Source organism: Dermacentor albipictus, chromosome 10 (genome assembly GCF_038994185.2).
Source record: "Dermacentor albipictus isolate Rhodes 1998 colony chromosome 10, USDA_Dalb.pri_finalv2, whole genome shotgun sequence".
In the NCBI taxonomy this organism is placed as follows: Eukaryota; Metazoa; Arthropoda; class Arachnida; order Ixodida; family Ixodidae; genus Dermacentor; species Dermacentor albipictus.
In genome coordinates this window covers 81,570,270-81,587,938 of record NC_091830.1, presented here as the reverse complement: position 1 = coordinate 81,587,938, position 17,669 = coordinate 81,570,270, and positions in this window count along the sequence as shown.

Below are 17,669 nucleotides of genomic sequence, written 5' to 3'. Positions count from 1 at the left end.
CCTGTGATGCAATTACAGTGCTTACGGTTACGCAGGCCATGAACAGGGCCTCAAGCAAACATGTATTGCTTTGTGTTCGGTGCACTAGATAGAGAATGCAAGTGGTGCACGCCATGTAACATTCATCTAAACTCTAAAGAGCATAATCATTCGCCGTCAACGCCACCCCCAGTTATTCTCAATGAACGTAAACAGCCGAGAACCTTTATATGCCACAGTTCGTGCTTTTTTCTAACATTTCTTTCCGCGTTTCGAATCTCTGCGGTTATTAAAATGAAGGGAATACTGTCAACAAGCGCCGAATGGCCCAGCAAACACATAATAAAAATGAAAGTTTGTTTAATTCTTCCCCGCACTATGCGGGGGCTTGCTTCTGCTGCCTTGCGACTACATAACTTCGGCCGCTGAGTATACGCTCGAACAGATAACTCTGGTCACTGGATATGTAGAACTGGCCTTGTGGCACGGATTATTTGAACGTTCTTGGTAAATACACCAAGAGCAGGTGCCTTCCACTAGGTATGTACCCTAACGGACATCTACAACAAGAAGCAAAAAGGCAGGATTAGAAAATTGAAACTCGCTATAGTCATGTAATGAAGTCGGCAATAGAAAACTTCGGCAGCCCGCTGCAGAGATGTAAAGTCGACAACAAGGGCATCAGGGTGTTAATATAAAAGCAAAGGGATGAAGACAGCACCGGAGCTTGCATTGACGTCATCACAAAGCTTTCACGTCATCAAATGACGAAGTTCGAGACCTTTGAGAATTATTCAGCCAAAGTTCAGCCATCCACGCCGTGACAGATTGTCGACCTTTCCTGACACCCGGTGTTTTTGGCTGCTTATCGAATGATTTCGATAGCCTTAGTCACCAGGCTTTTTTGCATTACACTGCATTATACCACTCATTGACATGCTACCTGCAGTATCACCTTCCCTATTTAGAAATTAACAAGTACGAAACTGGGTAATCTAGGAGTACATCAGGGAGAAGTGTTATGCACATTTTTATTTATGTTGTATATCAATCACATTGCTAGCGTACACGAGTGAGTGAGGTTGGTCTTTTATGTTGACAATACGAGCAGCCTGTTCTCTAGCAACATAAATCTTGAGCCGGCAAATCATTCCAACATCATTCTAGATTCATTCAGCTCGGGTCTACACAAAGCAGCCTGAAGTTGACCCTAAGTAAACAAAACCAGGAGTGTCTCATCCGCGTGACGAAGAGCTTTTCATGTGCCTTATTATTCATGGCTCACCAGTCATATACGTTAAGTTCTTGAAGAATCCCGACATATATTATTATTTTACCACTTCATTGTACGCAAACATTCATCTATATTTCAGTGAGATTTCCTGCACCACTTGGTTCCTGCATTGGAATAGAGGAAATTCAATATGCACAGTTATCTGGCGACACTGACCTCATCCGCCATTTTGGTAACAGCGTAGTTAAAGGCAGCTGTACCTTGTGAGGTTCAGCGATCTTCCCCAATTGGCTATTCAGGACTCTTAAATGCAACAATTCCGGAATCGCCTAGCGAATAAAAATAACAAACTTCACAGCCCTACGATTAATCGACGATCCCATGCCAGCGGATTTACACCCATTTGGATATTTGTCCTTAGGCGATTCACAAATGGCTTCAAATTGAATCCTACGCCAACTCTTGACGTAAAAGACAATTTTTATTGCTTATATGCTTCCAGGCGAATTTCCGCCGTCGACGCCGACTTTCCCTGAAAAGTCAATAGTGCGACCGCATCACCGCCAAGCGCCGTATGTAGAAGGTGCGAGTGAAAGCACACAAAGGTTAGCCGAGAAGGATGGTGGCTCGATCTCGCGTGCACAAGGGATGAAGACGGAGTCAAACCGCGCTGTCTTCCATCGCCCGCAAGGCAGCAAAGGGGCGGTAGTGTAAGGCAGGGAAGAAGCCCTGCTAATAGACGCATAATTGCGGCGCAACTGTCCGCTCGAGAAACTTTGCGTGTATTCGCACGCTTCTTTCAGGCTCGGAAAAACTTTTATGTAGCCCGTAGTGAGCAGCAACAAGCTCAGCGTGTTGATGATGATCATGGTATACCATGTGACAGAAGTATGAGCAAAGCACTTTTTTTTAGTAGCGATAAACGCGACAGGGGCAAACTGGCTTTCAGTGCTGTTATGCTCGGTGTACGAAAATAATTGGCAAGCGTGAAATGTGTGGCGTTGTTCCGAATCAGTTTAAGTGCAATAATAAGGTTATCACGGCCAGGATCCCAAACAGCTGCGCATGTTCTTACTCGGGGCACACTAGAGTTTTCTAAAGAAGGAACTTTAGTTCTGTTGGAGATTTACAGAAATTTCGACGTAACTATACTAGCATTCGATTTATGTTAGTTATTACCGTGACGTGAGTTTCCAATCTTATATAATACGTTATATAGATTCCGAGATATCGATATCGCGAAACTTGATCAAGCGTAATACTTTTAAAATTATAAACTGGCTCGCGTCAATTTCTGCCAGAAACACGCGTTAATTTTCATTTATTAAGGTACAGTTCCATAATCAACTTGTCGCACCAACCAATTATAGAATCAAAGTCTGATTTTATTATACGTAAATCGTGCTCAGTGCAAATATATCGATATATAACACAGTCACTTGCGTAACGGTGAATAATTATATAATACAACTTGGTAAATATTTATTGTAAATTATAAAAGAATCAATGGGCCTAAAACTGGGCCCTGAGGCACGCCAGATGGAATAGCTGCGCCTGGTTAATGCAGAGCTGCTATGAGCAATCTTACTATAGCTGTCGAATCCTGACGAATGTATAGCCCACCTGCTCACGTCTGAATCAGAGACTGGCAGTATTCCAAATAAACAAATAAAAATATGTCCGAGAAGAATCGAAATCGTTGAACCTGACATACTTAAATTGATGGAAGAAAATATTCTAGCCATGTTAGTAATTTATGATCCAAGTTCAATGCTGAAATTTTGACGCGCTTGGCATACTTGGCATGCTTGGCATGCTTGGCATCGAATGCTTTGGCGAAGTCTAAACATATGCAGTCAGCTTGGAAACTACTATCCTCTACGGCGTGCAAGCGATGTGTGAAAACCAGTACGATCGGTGGAGACCCTGTTGAGCACCCTTGAAGAAGTTGTTTGGTTGTAAGTTAAGAATGCTATAATACAGTATATCCTCCATACTTTTGCAAGGAATGCTCGTTAGTGAAAGTGGGTGGTAGTAGTGAGGACAGTGCGTGTTACCAGATTATAGGGAACACCTTCCCCATCTCCAAAGCCCGCGGCAAGGAACCATGTTCAAGTGATTGTTCAAAAATCTTAGTAGGAAAAAGAGCTGACCACATCTTCATTTGTTTTAGAAATTCTGAGTTGATGGTGTCTACGCCACAAGAAGTTAAATACAAAGAGTTCATTACCCCCTCAAACCAGCATATTCTTTCGTAACGGGTATCCTGTCGTGGGGAAAATTTCTGTGAGGCTCAGCGAGAAAAAGCGCAAATCTCGTCTGGATAATTAAAGCAAAAATTACTAGCGAAAGCTCTGTTAAATATGAGAGGGCAATCAGCAGATGCTAGCGATTCGCATGAATCGTCAATCAGGGATTTCAGGTGGCTTTGATAGCCCTTTACATTTCTACAGAATGTCTTAGGGTCCTGAACTGCCCGTTTCGCAGAGCCCACCGTACCTATAAACGCAAAACCCCACATTGTGGCAGTTCTGCAGCCCGTCCTTCCCGAGCCCGTGCTGGACGCCTTGAACAACTTCCTAGGTACATCTCGTCGGCGGAATCAACTCGAGAGCTTTATAAAGCCGTTCTCCTAGGTGTTCACGAAGCGGTCTGCGAAGAGGGACATTTTGGTCCACCGCATCGGTAGTGGCATTGCGCGTCCGTCGTGATGTAACCCGCAGCCCATTCCACCAGCCGATGGTGGTAGCCCTTGATCCTGTTCCGGTAACCATGGTGGTGGTGGTCCGGTCCATCGTCGACCTGGATCTCGATCACCAAGTGATCGCTACCCAAGTCCTCCTGCGAGTTATGCCACCGCGCGGCAGACACATTCTTGGTAAACGTGAGGTCGGGCGAAGTCTCCCGGCATAGGCTGTGGCCCCTGCGCGTGGACGCAGAAGGGGAGCGTTTCCCACCGGCGCTTACCTTTCGTACTTGTATCCCTACGCTGCGTGGGACGCGTTGTGTCCTTGTGGCTTTTGTGTCTGCTGTACGCGTTCTGTACAAACAGACCGCGCCCTTTCGTCGGAATAAGCTTCATCAGCACGTGCTGTATCCTAACGTTCTTGAGCTCGTGTTGCGGCATGGTGAGGTTGCGTCTCACTAGCGTTGCAGCGGCCGGCGGTGCTCCCACGGTCACGGCCTCGTCGATCACTTTGTAACCGGCCAGCTCGACCGGATCATTGGTTTTTTGCAATAGCATTACGTCCAGCGTTTCCCGGTTCCGCATGCATTGTTGGAAATGCCCCAATTTCCTCCTGTACCACCTGCAGTTATACTGCGAGATCGTGTACGTGTTCTATGGGTTACGCTGTCGTGGGCGCTGTGTTTGTGTGTTGCCATGTGAACCATGCTGACTGCACGCATTAGTATTTCCCGCCTGGCTGATCCTGCCCCTCTTCATCTGGTACCGGCCTAAGATACGGTTTCCCGGTCGCCCCTACCAGGCGACCGGCTCAGGCCGGGAGTCGCATGTCAATATTGTGTATGCGCGATTACAGCGTCCGGACCATTTGAATGAGTTCAGCTACTGCACTGCTCAACTGTTCGGTTCGCGCGGTTTGCTGAGCTATTAGATTGTTTAGTTGCATCGTTTGCTGCGCTTTTTTGGCCACTATCGCGTCTGCCTTGCCTTCCAGTCTGACAACTCGCTCACGGAGTTTCTGCTCAACTTTCTGCGATTGGGTCTCGGCCTGTTCCGTGTCTAGCTGCTTGCGTTTAGTGGGCGTTCGTCGTGATTTGGGAGAGGGAAAATACGCTCAGTTCTGCAGCCCATATGGGAGCACGGCGCAGCGTAATGGGGATGGGGGCGGGGAAAGAAAGATGAGAGGATAGAGGGGGAAAGGGAGGGTAGGTTTCAGGCAGCAGACGTCGCAGATTGCCCGTCCTGCGCCTCCATGACTTCCTCCGCGCTCTCGATCGTTCTAGCAGCCACGTCAACGGTGGTGGGCTCGGTCAGACGAGAAGGAGGAGGAGGAGGAGGAGGAGGAGGAGGAGAGGGGCTTGTCGCGGCCGCCCCCTTTAACGTGGCACTTTCGTATCTTAACCTTGCATCCCCCTGCTGTAGTTTTTGAATGACGGATTTGATGTTGACCCAGGCGCTTCTGTAACAAGCTTTTTGTTTCGAAGCTGCTACTGTGAGTGCTGCTGCCACGTCAAGCGGCTCCATGCAGGGCCATAGCCACTGGGGGAGGGGGGGGGCGCTCATGGGGCTTCAGACCCGCCCCCCCCCCCCCCCCGAAATTTTTTCGTTCCTCTCATGCGCCACCGACTAAAACAACCCGCTGCGCCAGAAATCACTCTGACTTTGTCAAGAATGTCGTTTTCACGCTCGAAAAGCCATTTCAGCACGAACATGGCGAAATCCGCCTGGATTTAGCGGCAACGCCCATGCACCGGGAGTCACATAACACAAGTAGTCCCATCCGAGCAAAAAGCTTCAAGGATGTTTTGATGCCGAGCGGGCTCGTCGAGGCAGCTCACAAAGGCCGCAGTATCTATGGAGAGCATCGATTTCAATTCTGAAACTCTATGGGTATAATGTCAATAACATTTGTTGCGAAAGGTGCAGTGACATTTCCAAAGCCGTGCTTTAGATTTCTAGTTCCGTGATTTTGTGGCTTTAATGGCATGAACATTTGACGTCAATGTGCATTGACTTTTCCAAAGACGTACACGCGCCAAAATCTTTCACTGGCGTGCGCGAGCGTCGACTTTTCCGTGCGTCAGCGCCGTATGACGGGGCGAGGCTGGAAACAGTCCGAGGCTAAGCGCATGCGGACAAAGCGCGCTCAGCGTGGCCCATCGTATGCTACGCTGTTCCTTCTTAAGGACGTCATACGGCGATGACGCACGGAGAGGTCGCTGCTCGCGCACGCAAGTTAAAAATTGGGGCGCCTATAAACCTTTTCATCGGGCTAGGAGGCTAGGGCACGCGGAGGGCCTTTCCTCCTCTCTGGCTTGGGCGATCCGGCGCGGCGCTGCTTGAAAGTATTGCTGTCGCGTACTGCGGAACGATCTCGAGATGCTTTAGATCGTACTTTGTGAAATTTACGCCATGTCCGTTCATATAACGTCGTCAGGGAAGCATTTCGGTGCATCGGTAACTGCAGTAGGCGGAAATATGTCATGGGGGCGCAAAAAATGTAACGCGCTTTATAAACCGCGCTGTACGCACATTATCAGTCGTGGTGTATGTATGTGCTGTGAACTACTTTGCTTATGCTGATTTTATTTCAATAAAGAAAACCAGTGTCTCTGTATTACCAGCATTAAATGGTAAATCAGCTCAATGTCTGATCGCTTGGCGTAGGGAGTAAAACATAAAACATAAGAGCGCATGTTCGTGCACGGCCAACCTAAGGCAACCCCGAAACATCTTAGCGACAGGCGCTATCAAATATTTGTGATGCACAGGCATCGTTCTCACGCATTTCGAGTCTAGTAGGCTTGAAATTACTATATGTCTACGCTAGCTTTCCTGCATGATGCCAATGGCGCTGGTCAACATAGCGATCACTGTGGTTGGTGAAGCAGCACGATACATATGTAAGCTGTGCGCTTCGGCATTGCCTTTTTGGCCTGTATACAGCAATAATATATGAGAGGGATCGCATAAAAAAGATGCGATGGCTATCTTTGAGGACAAAATTTCCGTAACACGTGCGAGTGCGTCGTAGAGAACAGAGCGAACACAACCGAAAAAAAATCGTTATCATCCACTTTCTCGAAAAAGCAAGAGAAAATGGGCTAACGCCGCAATACGACCTCGCATAGTCACACCGCACAATGTTTATAGATATATAACCGCTGATGCCGTATGCTTGGGCCACGCGGTATATAGAACAAAGACATCTGTAATCAAGCACCTACCAGTGCTTGGGACGCTCGCGCAGTTCGTGAACAATCCCATTGCTGTACAAGCTCAATTCTGACTGTAAGGTATGCTGCTATTACTTGGCAAAACTATTTTATTCAAGGGCGGAAACCTCATCCATCGAACCAAGTAGTCACGCAATGTAACCTGCAGCGAACAGTTTGAACGCTTGTCAAAGTATAACATCACAGCTCCTATCGTAGCAGAACGGTACCCACGCTGTTACGATCGTCGCGTATGTTTCATGGCTCCTAAACCGCAGCTTAGAAATAGAGGATAATACTGCAATAAGGTCACATTAGTGAATTGAACATTCAGAAATGAATAATTGGTCTCCGAGGCTGATAGTGGCTCAAATATATGCGCGCACACATCAAGCTGCGAGCTCCGTCCGCCGCAATGCCAGCAGAAAGTCCGGCTATACCGACTTAAACCACTTCAATACGTCTCACAGAACCGTTAAGCGCGTAGAAGACGCACGTTATGCTAAATAGACCGCGCGCGCGCGATAACAAACAGCAGAAACTACAGCGGAGCGTATACCTGCCATGCAAAACACCGCTTTCACCCAAGCCAGTATGGCGCAGCTCATAGGCGGCGCCACTGCGTTCACAATATGGCGGCGCCTACGAAAAAACGGTCTATTTTTCGGACCATACAATGAGACGAGCCAAATCAACACACTGTCTGATAAGTTCACAAAGTACGAAGTGAGGTCCGATGAGAAGAAGCATTGCGTGGATTCATTTCTGCCGTCATGTCACAGAAAATAACACCAACATCTTTTTTCATCGGCGTCAAAGCATCCATGTCAACATGCCGAAGCCAGAAAAAGCAACTACGTTCTTATTTATTTCACCAACTTGATTTTATTAGCGAGAACACATTGAGCCTCTTTATTTATTATTATTATTTTTTTTGTTCTCGCTAATCGCGAGCTTCGAGAGCCAGTCAGAGCGCATGCGCTTTTCTCGTGTTGCCCCTACCACCCCGCGGCGCACTTCGATGCGCGTTCGTTTTTCGCTGGCCGAGTGGATTTTCGCCTGGCAGAGGTTTTGACGCTTTCTGCCCAGGAGAGAGAGAAGGGGGGTTTAAGGAAAGCAGGAGTGTTAACCATTCAAGAGTCTGGTTGGCTATGCTACGCTGGGGTAAGGAAGAAGAGGAAAAAAGAGAAGGGAGAGAGGGAGCCTATAGAGTCGTGCACAGAGAGTCATCGACTCAAAGCCACTCGTGCAAACCAGACGTTCTCAGAAATCACAAAAGTCCCTTCACTGCATTCTGAGCCGATGATCCCTGGGGACGGTGCTCTTGTACTGTCCGTTCACTCATAGGACGATCGTGTAATTTCATCAATGTGTTAAAGATTCTGCGTGAGCTTGAAATTGAGCACAGTAGCTTAATAAGTTGTCATTGAAGTTCAGTGTTTGACGGAAGCCCGTCTGGTCGGGATGAAACATGGTTAAAAGGGTAAACAAAAACCCGGGGCACTTCGCCGACCAAATAAAGATTTAAAAGAAAAGAAGAAGTTGTCATTGTTGTCCCCCCATCCACAAACATAACACGCAGGGCCATCAGCCATGCTGAGTAAGCTTTCGTGAAGGCAACTCTCAGCCACAACCAACAATGTAGGTTCGCGTCGGTGCTGCCCGGCCGGAGGTCTGAGTTGTAGCGAAGGGTTTAGTCTCTGCAGACTTGTGCGCCTTGTATGCGTGGTATTTCGCTCTCTTAAGGTGAGTGTGCCTGCTATAATGCGAAATTGTCTTGGAGCACGCGTCCTTGAGAGAAGAGGGCACGCAGTGTTCTTTTTCGTTTGACGTCCGAGCTGCCTTATCTGCGTCATCATTTCCTGTGATACCGCAATGACCTGGTATCCACTGAACGGAGATATTATAACCTTTTTCTCTGAAGTGATGGAAAAGTTCAATGAATTCGCATGTCAGCTGATCGTCAGCTCCATGTCGGAGAAACGACTGCACACATGGCAAAGCCAGTCTTGAATCGCAGAAGGCTGCCCATTTTCGTAGCCTTTCAGCATTTACCACATGAAGCGCGTCGCGGAGAGCAGCGAGCTATGCAGCTGTAGACGTAATATGGGAAGTCTTGAATCGCTGTGTTATTCCCATTGTTGGTATCACTATAGCGCCACCGGAACTGGTTGATGTAGTTGATCCAACTCTATAGAAGTGTGTGCAGTCGCTGTATTTCTCGTACAAGAGAAGTAAAGTAAGTTGCTTGAGTGCTGATGACGGCAAGTTTGACTTTTTCTGAAGTCCTGTGATAGTAAGGTTTACTTGAGTACGGCTCGGACAACCATGGAGGAATCGAAGGTCTTGCCGCAGGTGCGCGAAGACAGTTGCGCTGAATGCCGTGTGGGACCTTTCTCGTGGGAAACTTGCGACAGTGTGGGTAGGGGTTCGACCGAAGTGTCTTATGCGCACACGCATTGTTTCAATGGTAATTTGCGTTTAATAGAGTAATCTTGAGCGACTGCAATAACTTCAGTCGTTGACGCACTCCGCGATAGACCAAGTCATATCTTGATGGCTTGGATGCTTTGGATTATATTCAGGTTAGCTCTGCAGGTGTAGCAGATGACCGGTAGGCTGTACCGCAGGAATGCAATAAAGAGGACCCTTACAGTTGCAACATGGATTGCATTGGCACTCTCCAGATCTTTCCAGCTGGGAATTTAAACATGTGGCATATTCGTGTGGCGCATTTTTCTCAGACGAGGGGTCCAAGAGAGATTTCGGTCAATGGCCACCCAAAAAAAACTGTGACTTGTGGTTTGTGAGATCAGCTGTCCGTGGACGTATATCACGTACGGAAACATTGGCTTCCTGGTAAGTGCCACCACTGCACGCTTTTAACACGATATCTGAAGTCCTTGTTCTCGACAGTAGGATGACATTAAAGTGGCTGCCTTCTGAAGCAGCGCGCGAAGCTGCAGTCTCGTCACACCGACGTCCAAACGCAAATGTCATCGGCATAAATGCACAGCCTATCAGTGCATAGAAGGGTGTCGGCGGGTACAATGAGTGTTAGATTGAAGAGCGTTGGGCTCAGTACACCGTCCTTGGGCACCCCACGGTTAGTGTATTTCTGGAAGGGTGGGCCATCCTCGCTAAGTATGAAAAAGGATATCTTTTGTGGATAACTGCTAATTCCTTAATAGACCTTGCCGCCAAGTCCTACTGCCTCTAACGCACTGAAAATCGCTTCGTGCGTTACTTTATCGTATGCCCCCTTTAACATCAAGAAACAGGGCAGCAGATAATATTTTGCAGGACTTCTGTTGTTCGATGTACGTCACCAAGTCGATATCGTTGTCTACGGAAGAACGGCCATGCCTGAAACCCGCCATTACATCTGGATATACCTGGCAATCTTCGAGGTACCATTCTAGCTGTGCTAGAACCATTCTCTCCATTAGTTTTCCGATGCAACTGGCAAGCGCAGCTGGTCCGTATGATGCAATGTCTACAGGCGACTTGCCAGACACAAATGTACCTAGCCACGGCCCTCGCTTCATGCAATAAAGAAAAGGAAAAGACAAGTGTTTAGTAATTATTTGTGATTGTCCTAACTTGGCCAAAAACGTAAAACATTCGTCCCACATTCCACGCAGCATCTCACAGCCCTCCATACGCACTAAATTTCAACTCGATGATTTGTACATTATATTCGAATTCGCGGAACCATTGCAAATAACGGTACTATGACACTCTGAAATGCTTGAATAAATAACTTTCGGTGAAAATTGCGGTTAACCTACACAGATCAAACATTCATCGCTCGATTTGACAAATATAACAGCACTAACACATGCAACCACAAAGGAACAAGGACGAGACACAGCGCTTTTATCTAGTCCTTGTTCCTTTGTGGTGGCATGTGTTAGCGCTGTCCAATTTGTCAAATCAAGCATGCAACAACTCGCCCAGAAAGAAGCTTTAATGAAATTCATCGCTCGTCACTCAAAATATGCTTCCTACTTCATCCAAACAAACACTCGCCTATTTCAACGACAAAGCTGGCTAAAATCAGCTAGATCTCTTGTATGCTGCATAAAACGAGGAATAACGCAGAACGAGGAATAACGCAGACCTTCAATAATTATTTTCTAAACGCATAAAAAACTTGCACACTTCAAACTTCGTAGATGTTACCGACAATTTTGCCCTTACTTCCTCAAACTATGACATCTCCACTGTTTTTGGTCATTTAAGGAAACTGGAGAAAAATTATAAGCGTTTCACTAACGCCTGCAAACGGGTCGAAAACCAGGTGTTAGCAATTTCATTTTAACCTCTCTTCAATACACAAGCTTTATAATTTACCATACCATCGCCCCACACGTTCTCAATACGTACGCTTCGAGTGGTCTACGTTTGTTAGAAAACAGTGAATACATGCATAAGGCGTTTTCAAACGCTTCGAACAGATTCGCTGTAAAACAAAGACGCGAAAGTTGCGCTTTCACAAAGGAGAAGTACCCTAGCGTGCATTTGTATGTGCTCTTTTCGACAAGTGAAAGCGAAAGGACAAGGATCCCGTCCATCTAGAGGACGACAACAAGGTGTCTTCAACCCTCACTGCGACTTAGAGAAATGGCCTTTAGAGAGAGATAAAAAAAAGCAAAATGGTTCATTTGGTCTGAGCCTACCAGTATATAAGCGTGGGCTACATTACCACCGGGAACAGTCCTCGCTCATAGCTCGTATGGTGAATAGATACCCTGAACGCCCAGTCGAAATAACCACAGGGCTTGTAAAATGTGCTACGCCACTCGGACAGCCTTTTATTTGCTCTTTGTTTTCTATTTGACCAATGTGGTTATCATTCATACCCAAGGTGATGTAAGTGAAGGTACCGGCGGCACCGCATGCACGGACATCCGAAGGGTAAATTTTCTTTCATCTTCGAAAAGCAGTGTTGAAACAAATCCGTCCGTATTGCGCGACATACGAATAGAATATGTAGGAATGTTTGTAACTTAAAGAGAAGAGGCAATAGTTCGCTAGAATTGAAGCAAAATTTATAAGTATTGGAATCCCAATAAATTATTTGAAGAAACTTCTCCCTTGAATGCTTCTGGACAACGAAATTGCGCAGTTAGAAGCTGGAAGTGATTACCGCTGAAATATGGTTGAACATGCGCGCTTGGTGACATGTGTGGTATTCTGTGGGTCGGCCAGACTCTAAGGGCGCTATTCAGAAAGTCCTGAATTTGGCGTAACTCGGGATCTGACCGAACTTTGCTGACGGCCTGAGATGAACTAGTGGTACCAAGCCCTGTTTCAGCACTGTTCCAGTTGTCACATGTTTGAAAGATCTTTAGATTATGTTGAAGTATTGATAGATGGATCTGTACGCGACGGCCAAGACACCTATTTTTTTATTGCGATAAAGACTTGCCCTTAAGGCATAATTCTTGATGCGTATATGTGTATTATATGTGCGCTGTGAGGCCTGTGTTGTGTATGAATTGAAGCAGCGTTTTGTGGAATCTGTTGTCATGTATCCAGCGGTCATAGCTGGTTGTCACACTGTAGCGGAGGCCGGCTTGCAGTAGGAGACGCGCGCGTTCCGATTTTAAACCAGTACATGTCCATATTAGGTGGTATGCATCTGCTTCCATCACAGGAACGGAGCAGTATGGACACGTAGCACCCAGTGGTAATTGCGACCAGTTCCACCTTGAGATAACAGCCAGTGTAAGGGCCACCCCGGCCCGAAGCCTCCTAAGCACAACTTCCTCCGCCCTATTAGGGTGAAGGGGGAGGGAGCAGACACACGGTGGGATAAGAGCGCGTGTGTCCTGTCGGAGAAACTTTTTACGGGCTCGGAGAGAGTTAAGGGGTTGAGGTGGGAAGGGAATAGGCGGAAGATCAGGATTAGGAGGGCAGTGTGCCTGCTGGTCAGCAGCAATGTTGTGAGGGTTCGCTGAATGGCCTTGCATCCAGTGTACCTTGACGCAAGTAGCTGTCCTACTATTCATAGTGTGTATTGTCTTGCAAATTTCCATCGCCTTATCAACGTTCTTGAGTTCCTGAGTAGCCGCTAAAGAATCAGTGAAGATATCTAGTTGCTTGATGGTAGGCAGCTTAGATGTCGCATCTTGCACAGCGTCGTGGATGGCTTGAAGTTCCATTACTAGAGCGCGAGCTTCCGTAGATAAATAGCACTGGTCGCTGCTGATGAAATTATGCGTAGTACTCAGGAATGATGTCCTTCCGCCGTCTGGGAGAATGGCAGCATCTGTCTAGACTTTGCAGGTGTTAGCGCATGATGCATCGACGATATTGTGTTCATCAATAATACTTGTTGTATCGCTGCGTCGTAACTCCGTTGGCTTATTAGTTGTGATGCTGGTGAATTCCCAGGGAAGCATTGGATAGGGCTGATTGTCAATCCGAGAGCCGCGGTGAAAATGAGCATGCAACGCAGCGACAGCCGGAATAAGTTGCTTTTTTATTTCACGTGCTTTTTCACGTTGCAAAATCACCTCTGCAATTGTGTTGAGCTGGGCATGTTCCTGTCAGGTTGGCATCAGAGTGATGCGGGACAGTGCTGTGATTGTGCGCATAGCATCGCGATTAATCGTCTCCAGCTGTGCGAAAGTCAGCCGTTGAAATTGTGCTTGATATAAAATTCGTGGCTGCAAGACTGCACGCACCAACCATCGAGCTACGTCTGTACGAGCTCCAGCTTCTTTTGCTGCAATGCGACGAATAAGGTGAAGTGTTTTTGTCGAACTCTGTCTGGTTTTACGGAGCCAGTGTGCACCAGTGCCGGAGTGGTGAATATCGATACCCAGTATGTGGACCTCAGAAGCCTCAGGGATTGTCACTGCGCCGAGTCTAAATGTAAAGGGGTGCTGCGTAATTCTTGTGCGTCCTTATTGTTGGCCACCACAACATAGCTTGATTTTTCGGCGGAAATGTCCAACCCTGCAGCCTCGGCACCTCTGCAGCGTTTTTCTGCCTTCGATTCAAGTAAGACGTATATTTTATATACCCCATCCAGTCTCGTCAACAACTGTGGAGCTAGCAACAATTATTCTTCCACTGAAATACGTGCAAGAGGAGTTAAACCTGCACCGAAGTTTGCCATACTTAAGGACTCCCGAACTGCTCTTAACAGAATACAAAGCAGTCAGATCAATCGATCAGTTTTGCGTAGCATTACTCATCCGATAAACAAAATTTCATCAATTGGGGTATATCTCGTTGCTCAATAGATACCTTCGCACGTAGGCATCGCAGCAAATGAAGAGGCTGATCGGCTCGCTTCAACTTTCTGCAAGCTTGATGACGCCCGTCTGCGGAATCGTCGACACCTACCCAAGCAGCATCCAGACCAGGTTTGCGCGAATAGAACGTTCCCGCCCCGTGTTAGCGGTCGAGGCTTGCCTCATCGCTCTAGAGCGCAACTACTCAAGCTAAGGATTGGCTGCGTGAACGCGTGCGAACCTTTATATGGACTTGGACTTGGCTACTCCATCGTGCATGGTTTGCGCTTGCTGCGAGACACTTCAGCATCTGATATCGAAGTGTCCCGCTTTCAGTGCGCAGCGCATGTTGCTAGTGAGGGGCTACGATGTCCTCAGCCTACGGTGTACGACACGCCACGAATTTTGTACAACGGTGGTTGTGCGTCTCCACGGAATCATGCTCATCGCGCTCTCCTTCCTTTTCTAAGATTACCTAACTTTGGTTAGCTATTGTAACTCAGACACTAAGTATTCTATTTATTATTCTTGAGTAGCATGTCCACCTAAATATGCTACAGACCACATCGCAAACCAACGCCAAACCACTGTTTGCTGCACTTTCGCTAAATTTATGCCGTCGCGCAGAAAAGTGCCTTCGTGGCCTACTCAGTGCACTTCTCGGTTGATGCCAGTGACCGTAAAGTTCATTGCTTTAGCTAGCCTCCAAATTTCTCTATTTACTGCAAGCACCGCCCTTTTAAGGGCATAATGCTGGTTTTCAACCTCTCGCATCGTACACACAGCGATTTGTACTTCCTTTGAAACATTCCGCAGGTCGATGAACCTTTGGCTGTTTGCTTCACGATCACTGCCCGTTTTACTTGCAACACGTGAGTCACTCCGCCCATTATCACCGCAAGGTGCATCTCCTCCATTTTTTCCCACATGAATTGCATGGCTTTCGCTACCGCATTCCTCATCGGTTTTCCCGGAAGCGCGCTAACCTGGATTCGCTTGCCTGCACGCCCCCCCCCCCTCTCTGTTATCTCCGGGTCTCCTTTGTGCATGTTGTAATCCTGGACCTAACTGGACGCTACTCTTCCTCCTTGTCGACAAAAACTGCACCAGAGGCCGCGATGCCATCCCCTCCTGTCTTATCTTTGCCCTTCACCTTGTTATTTTCTCCCGCGTTAGTGGTAGCCCCTTCGTTGTCACCATGGACGTTTCTGCCACTGCTTTTCAGCACGGCGGTTTCAACTAGCTTAGCTGTTCTCGTTTGAGAGGTAGCGCCGTTCGCAGTGCTCGCATTGAAGCATTCACCATTTCTTTGCAGGATGGTGGCCCTCAGCTTAATTTGTACCTTCGCTAGCTTTTCTTCCACTTCCTTTCCCTACTTTTATTCGCTCTTGTGTTCTTTTTATAGCTTTGCAACCCGCTTAGCAACCTCATCATTCTCCTTTTGTATGTGGTCTAGCCGCGACATTAGCACGCACATCCTACAGATAAAAACTGGTCAGCTTGCTTCGTGTACTCTCTCAAACCGCGTTTCTTCCAACACGTAAGAGCACTCTCAATCAGAACAATGCACACGTGAGTTCCTCCTAGTACCAACCATAAACTTGTACTAACAAGGCGTAGTACAAAGCGAACCCACTTGCGAAAAAAATACAATTATTCATTACCTACTTATATCTAAGCAAAAATCTTAGAAAACCAAAAACATGAAAAATAACTTACAAAGCTTGCTTGACTAACCTAACAGTGCAGTAAACAAATGAGCGAAGTATCAAATAAGAAATCCGCAGTTCCGCCGGAAAAGCGAAGTAACGATTGCCGATAGCAAATTAGTAGATAGCTGTACGAAGTAAGGATAGTAGTTTAATCGGCCGTATAAACTTGGAAACATTCCCTTACTTACTAAATTAAGAATGATAAAATGCGTAAACGTGACTCAAGAGGACACAGAAACAGACACACGGACACAGGGCTGTATTTGTGTGTCCGATTCATTCTACGTCCTTGTTCAATCGCTCCTACACATTCTATCACGCATTCAAACCAAGTAGCCCGTCAACTAAATTAACCAGATTGGTGTATCGCGCGCGCAGGTAAACATAAACGCACGTCGCTAGATGACAACGGAAACTGTCTGTGAAAAGTCTGGAGTTCGGAATCGCAGCAGTAGCCGCGAGCCAATTGACCTTCGCGCATCACTCGAGAGAGGCGAGGCAGTTTATGGATGACGGTAGCGCTACTTCCAAATGAGCGCACCTGAGATCGAACAGGAAAGCACTCAAGACCCCTTCTGACGGTAGAACCGATCATTACCGCAAAAGTAGTTAGTGTTCCCGCTTTTTTTTTCACACTGGTTCTTGCATATCGCTATCGCTGGCTTGTTTATAATGAGTGCAAGCGCAAAAAGGCCATGCTGCGGTAAGGAACTACGCTAGGAGCCTAACGGCCTCTAAATTCTTTCAAGTCATGTAACCGAAGATGGAGGCTGCGCGTGCTATAGCGACTGAAGAAAGAGGCAACGTTTTGTATGGCTCCCCGGCTTGTCTTCTCATTCTGCCTGACTGAGATGTCTTTTCTGTCTTTTTTTGAGGACGTAGGATTATTGACTTCCTTGCAAGGCGTCTCCGCCTTGCTGTCGTGTCCGAAAGTGCTCTTTTCGCGCAGCACAACATACCTACAGCCGCCACACCCCGCAGTGTGGCAGTCTTGCACGCCACCCTTCCCGACGCCGTGAGGAAGGCCCTAAACAATTTTAGGGCCTTCAAGGAACACCCTCTAGTTCTGCTCACAAGGAACTTCTTGTCAGCAGACGGTGTTCTGTCAGACGGTGTTCTGAAACCATTCTCCTAGATGTTGACGGCTTCGCCGGCAAAGACGCACATTCTAGTACACCGCATCTATACCAGCGTTGCGCGTCCTTGGTGATGTAACCCGCCGCCGCTCAGCGCGAACAATTCAGCCCTGCTGGACCACTGGACGAGATGATCGACAACTGAATAGCGCGACCGTTTTAACGTCTGTGGGCTCCTCCGGTTTGAGTTCGCCTTTGAGTTCGCTACCGTAAACTCAACGACGTCACGGTGAAACATTGTCACCCGCTACCCGCAGTTTCCAGCATAACGTACGCACTGTGTAATGCCAGTTTTTTCTTAGAACACTTGTCAACGCCCGGCGCTACCCACTAATGTGACAAGCCAAAAACTACCTTTGTTTCTTGCCGTGGATTCCGAGTTTCTTCGCCTGCCTTTTTGTCTGTAATTACCTGAGCTATTATCAACAAGCGATTGATTAGTGCTGTGGGATGCAAT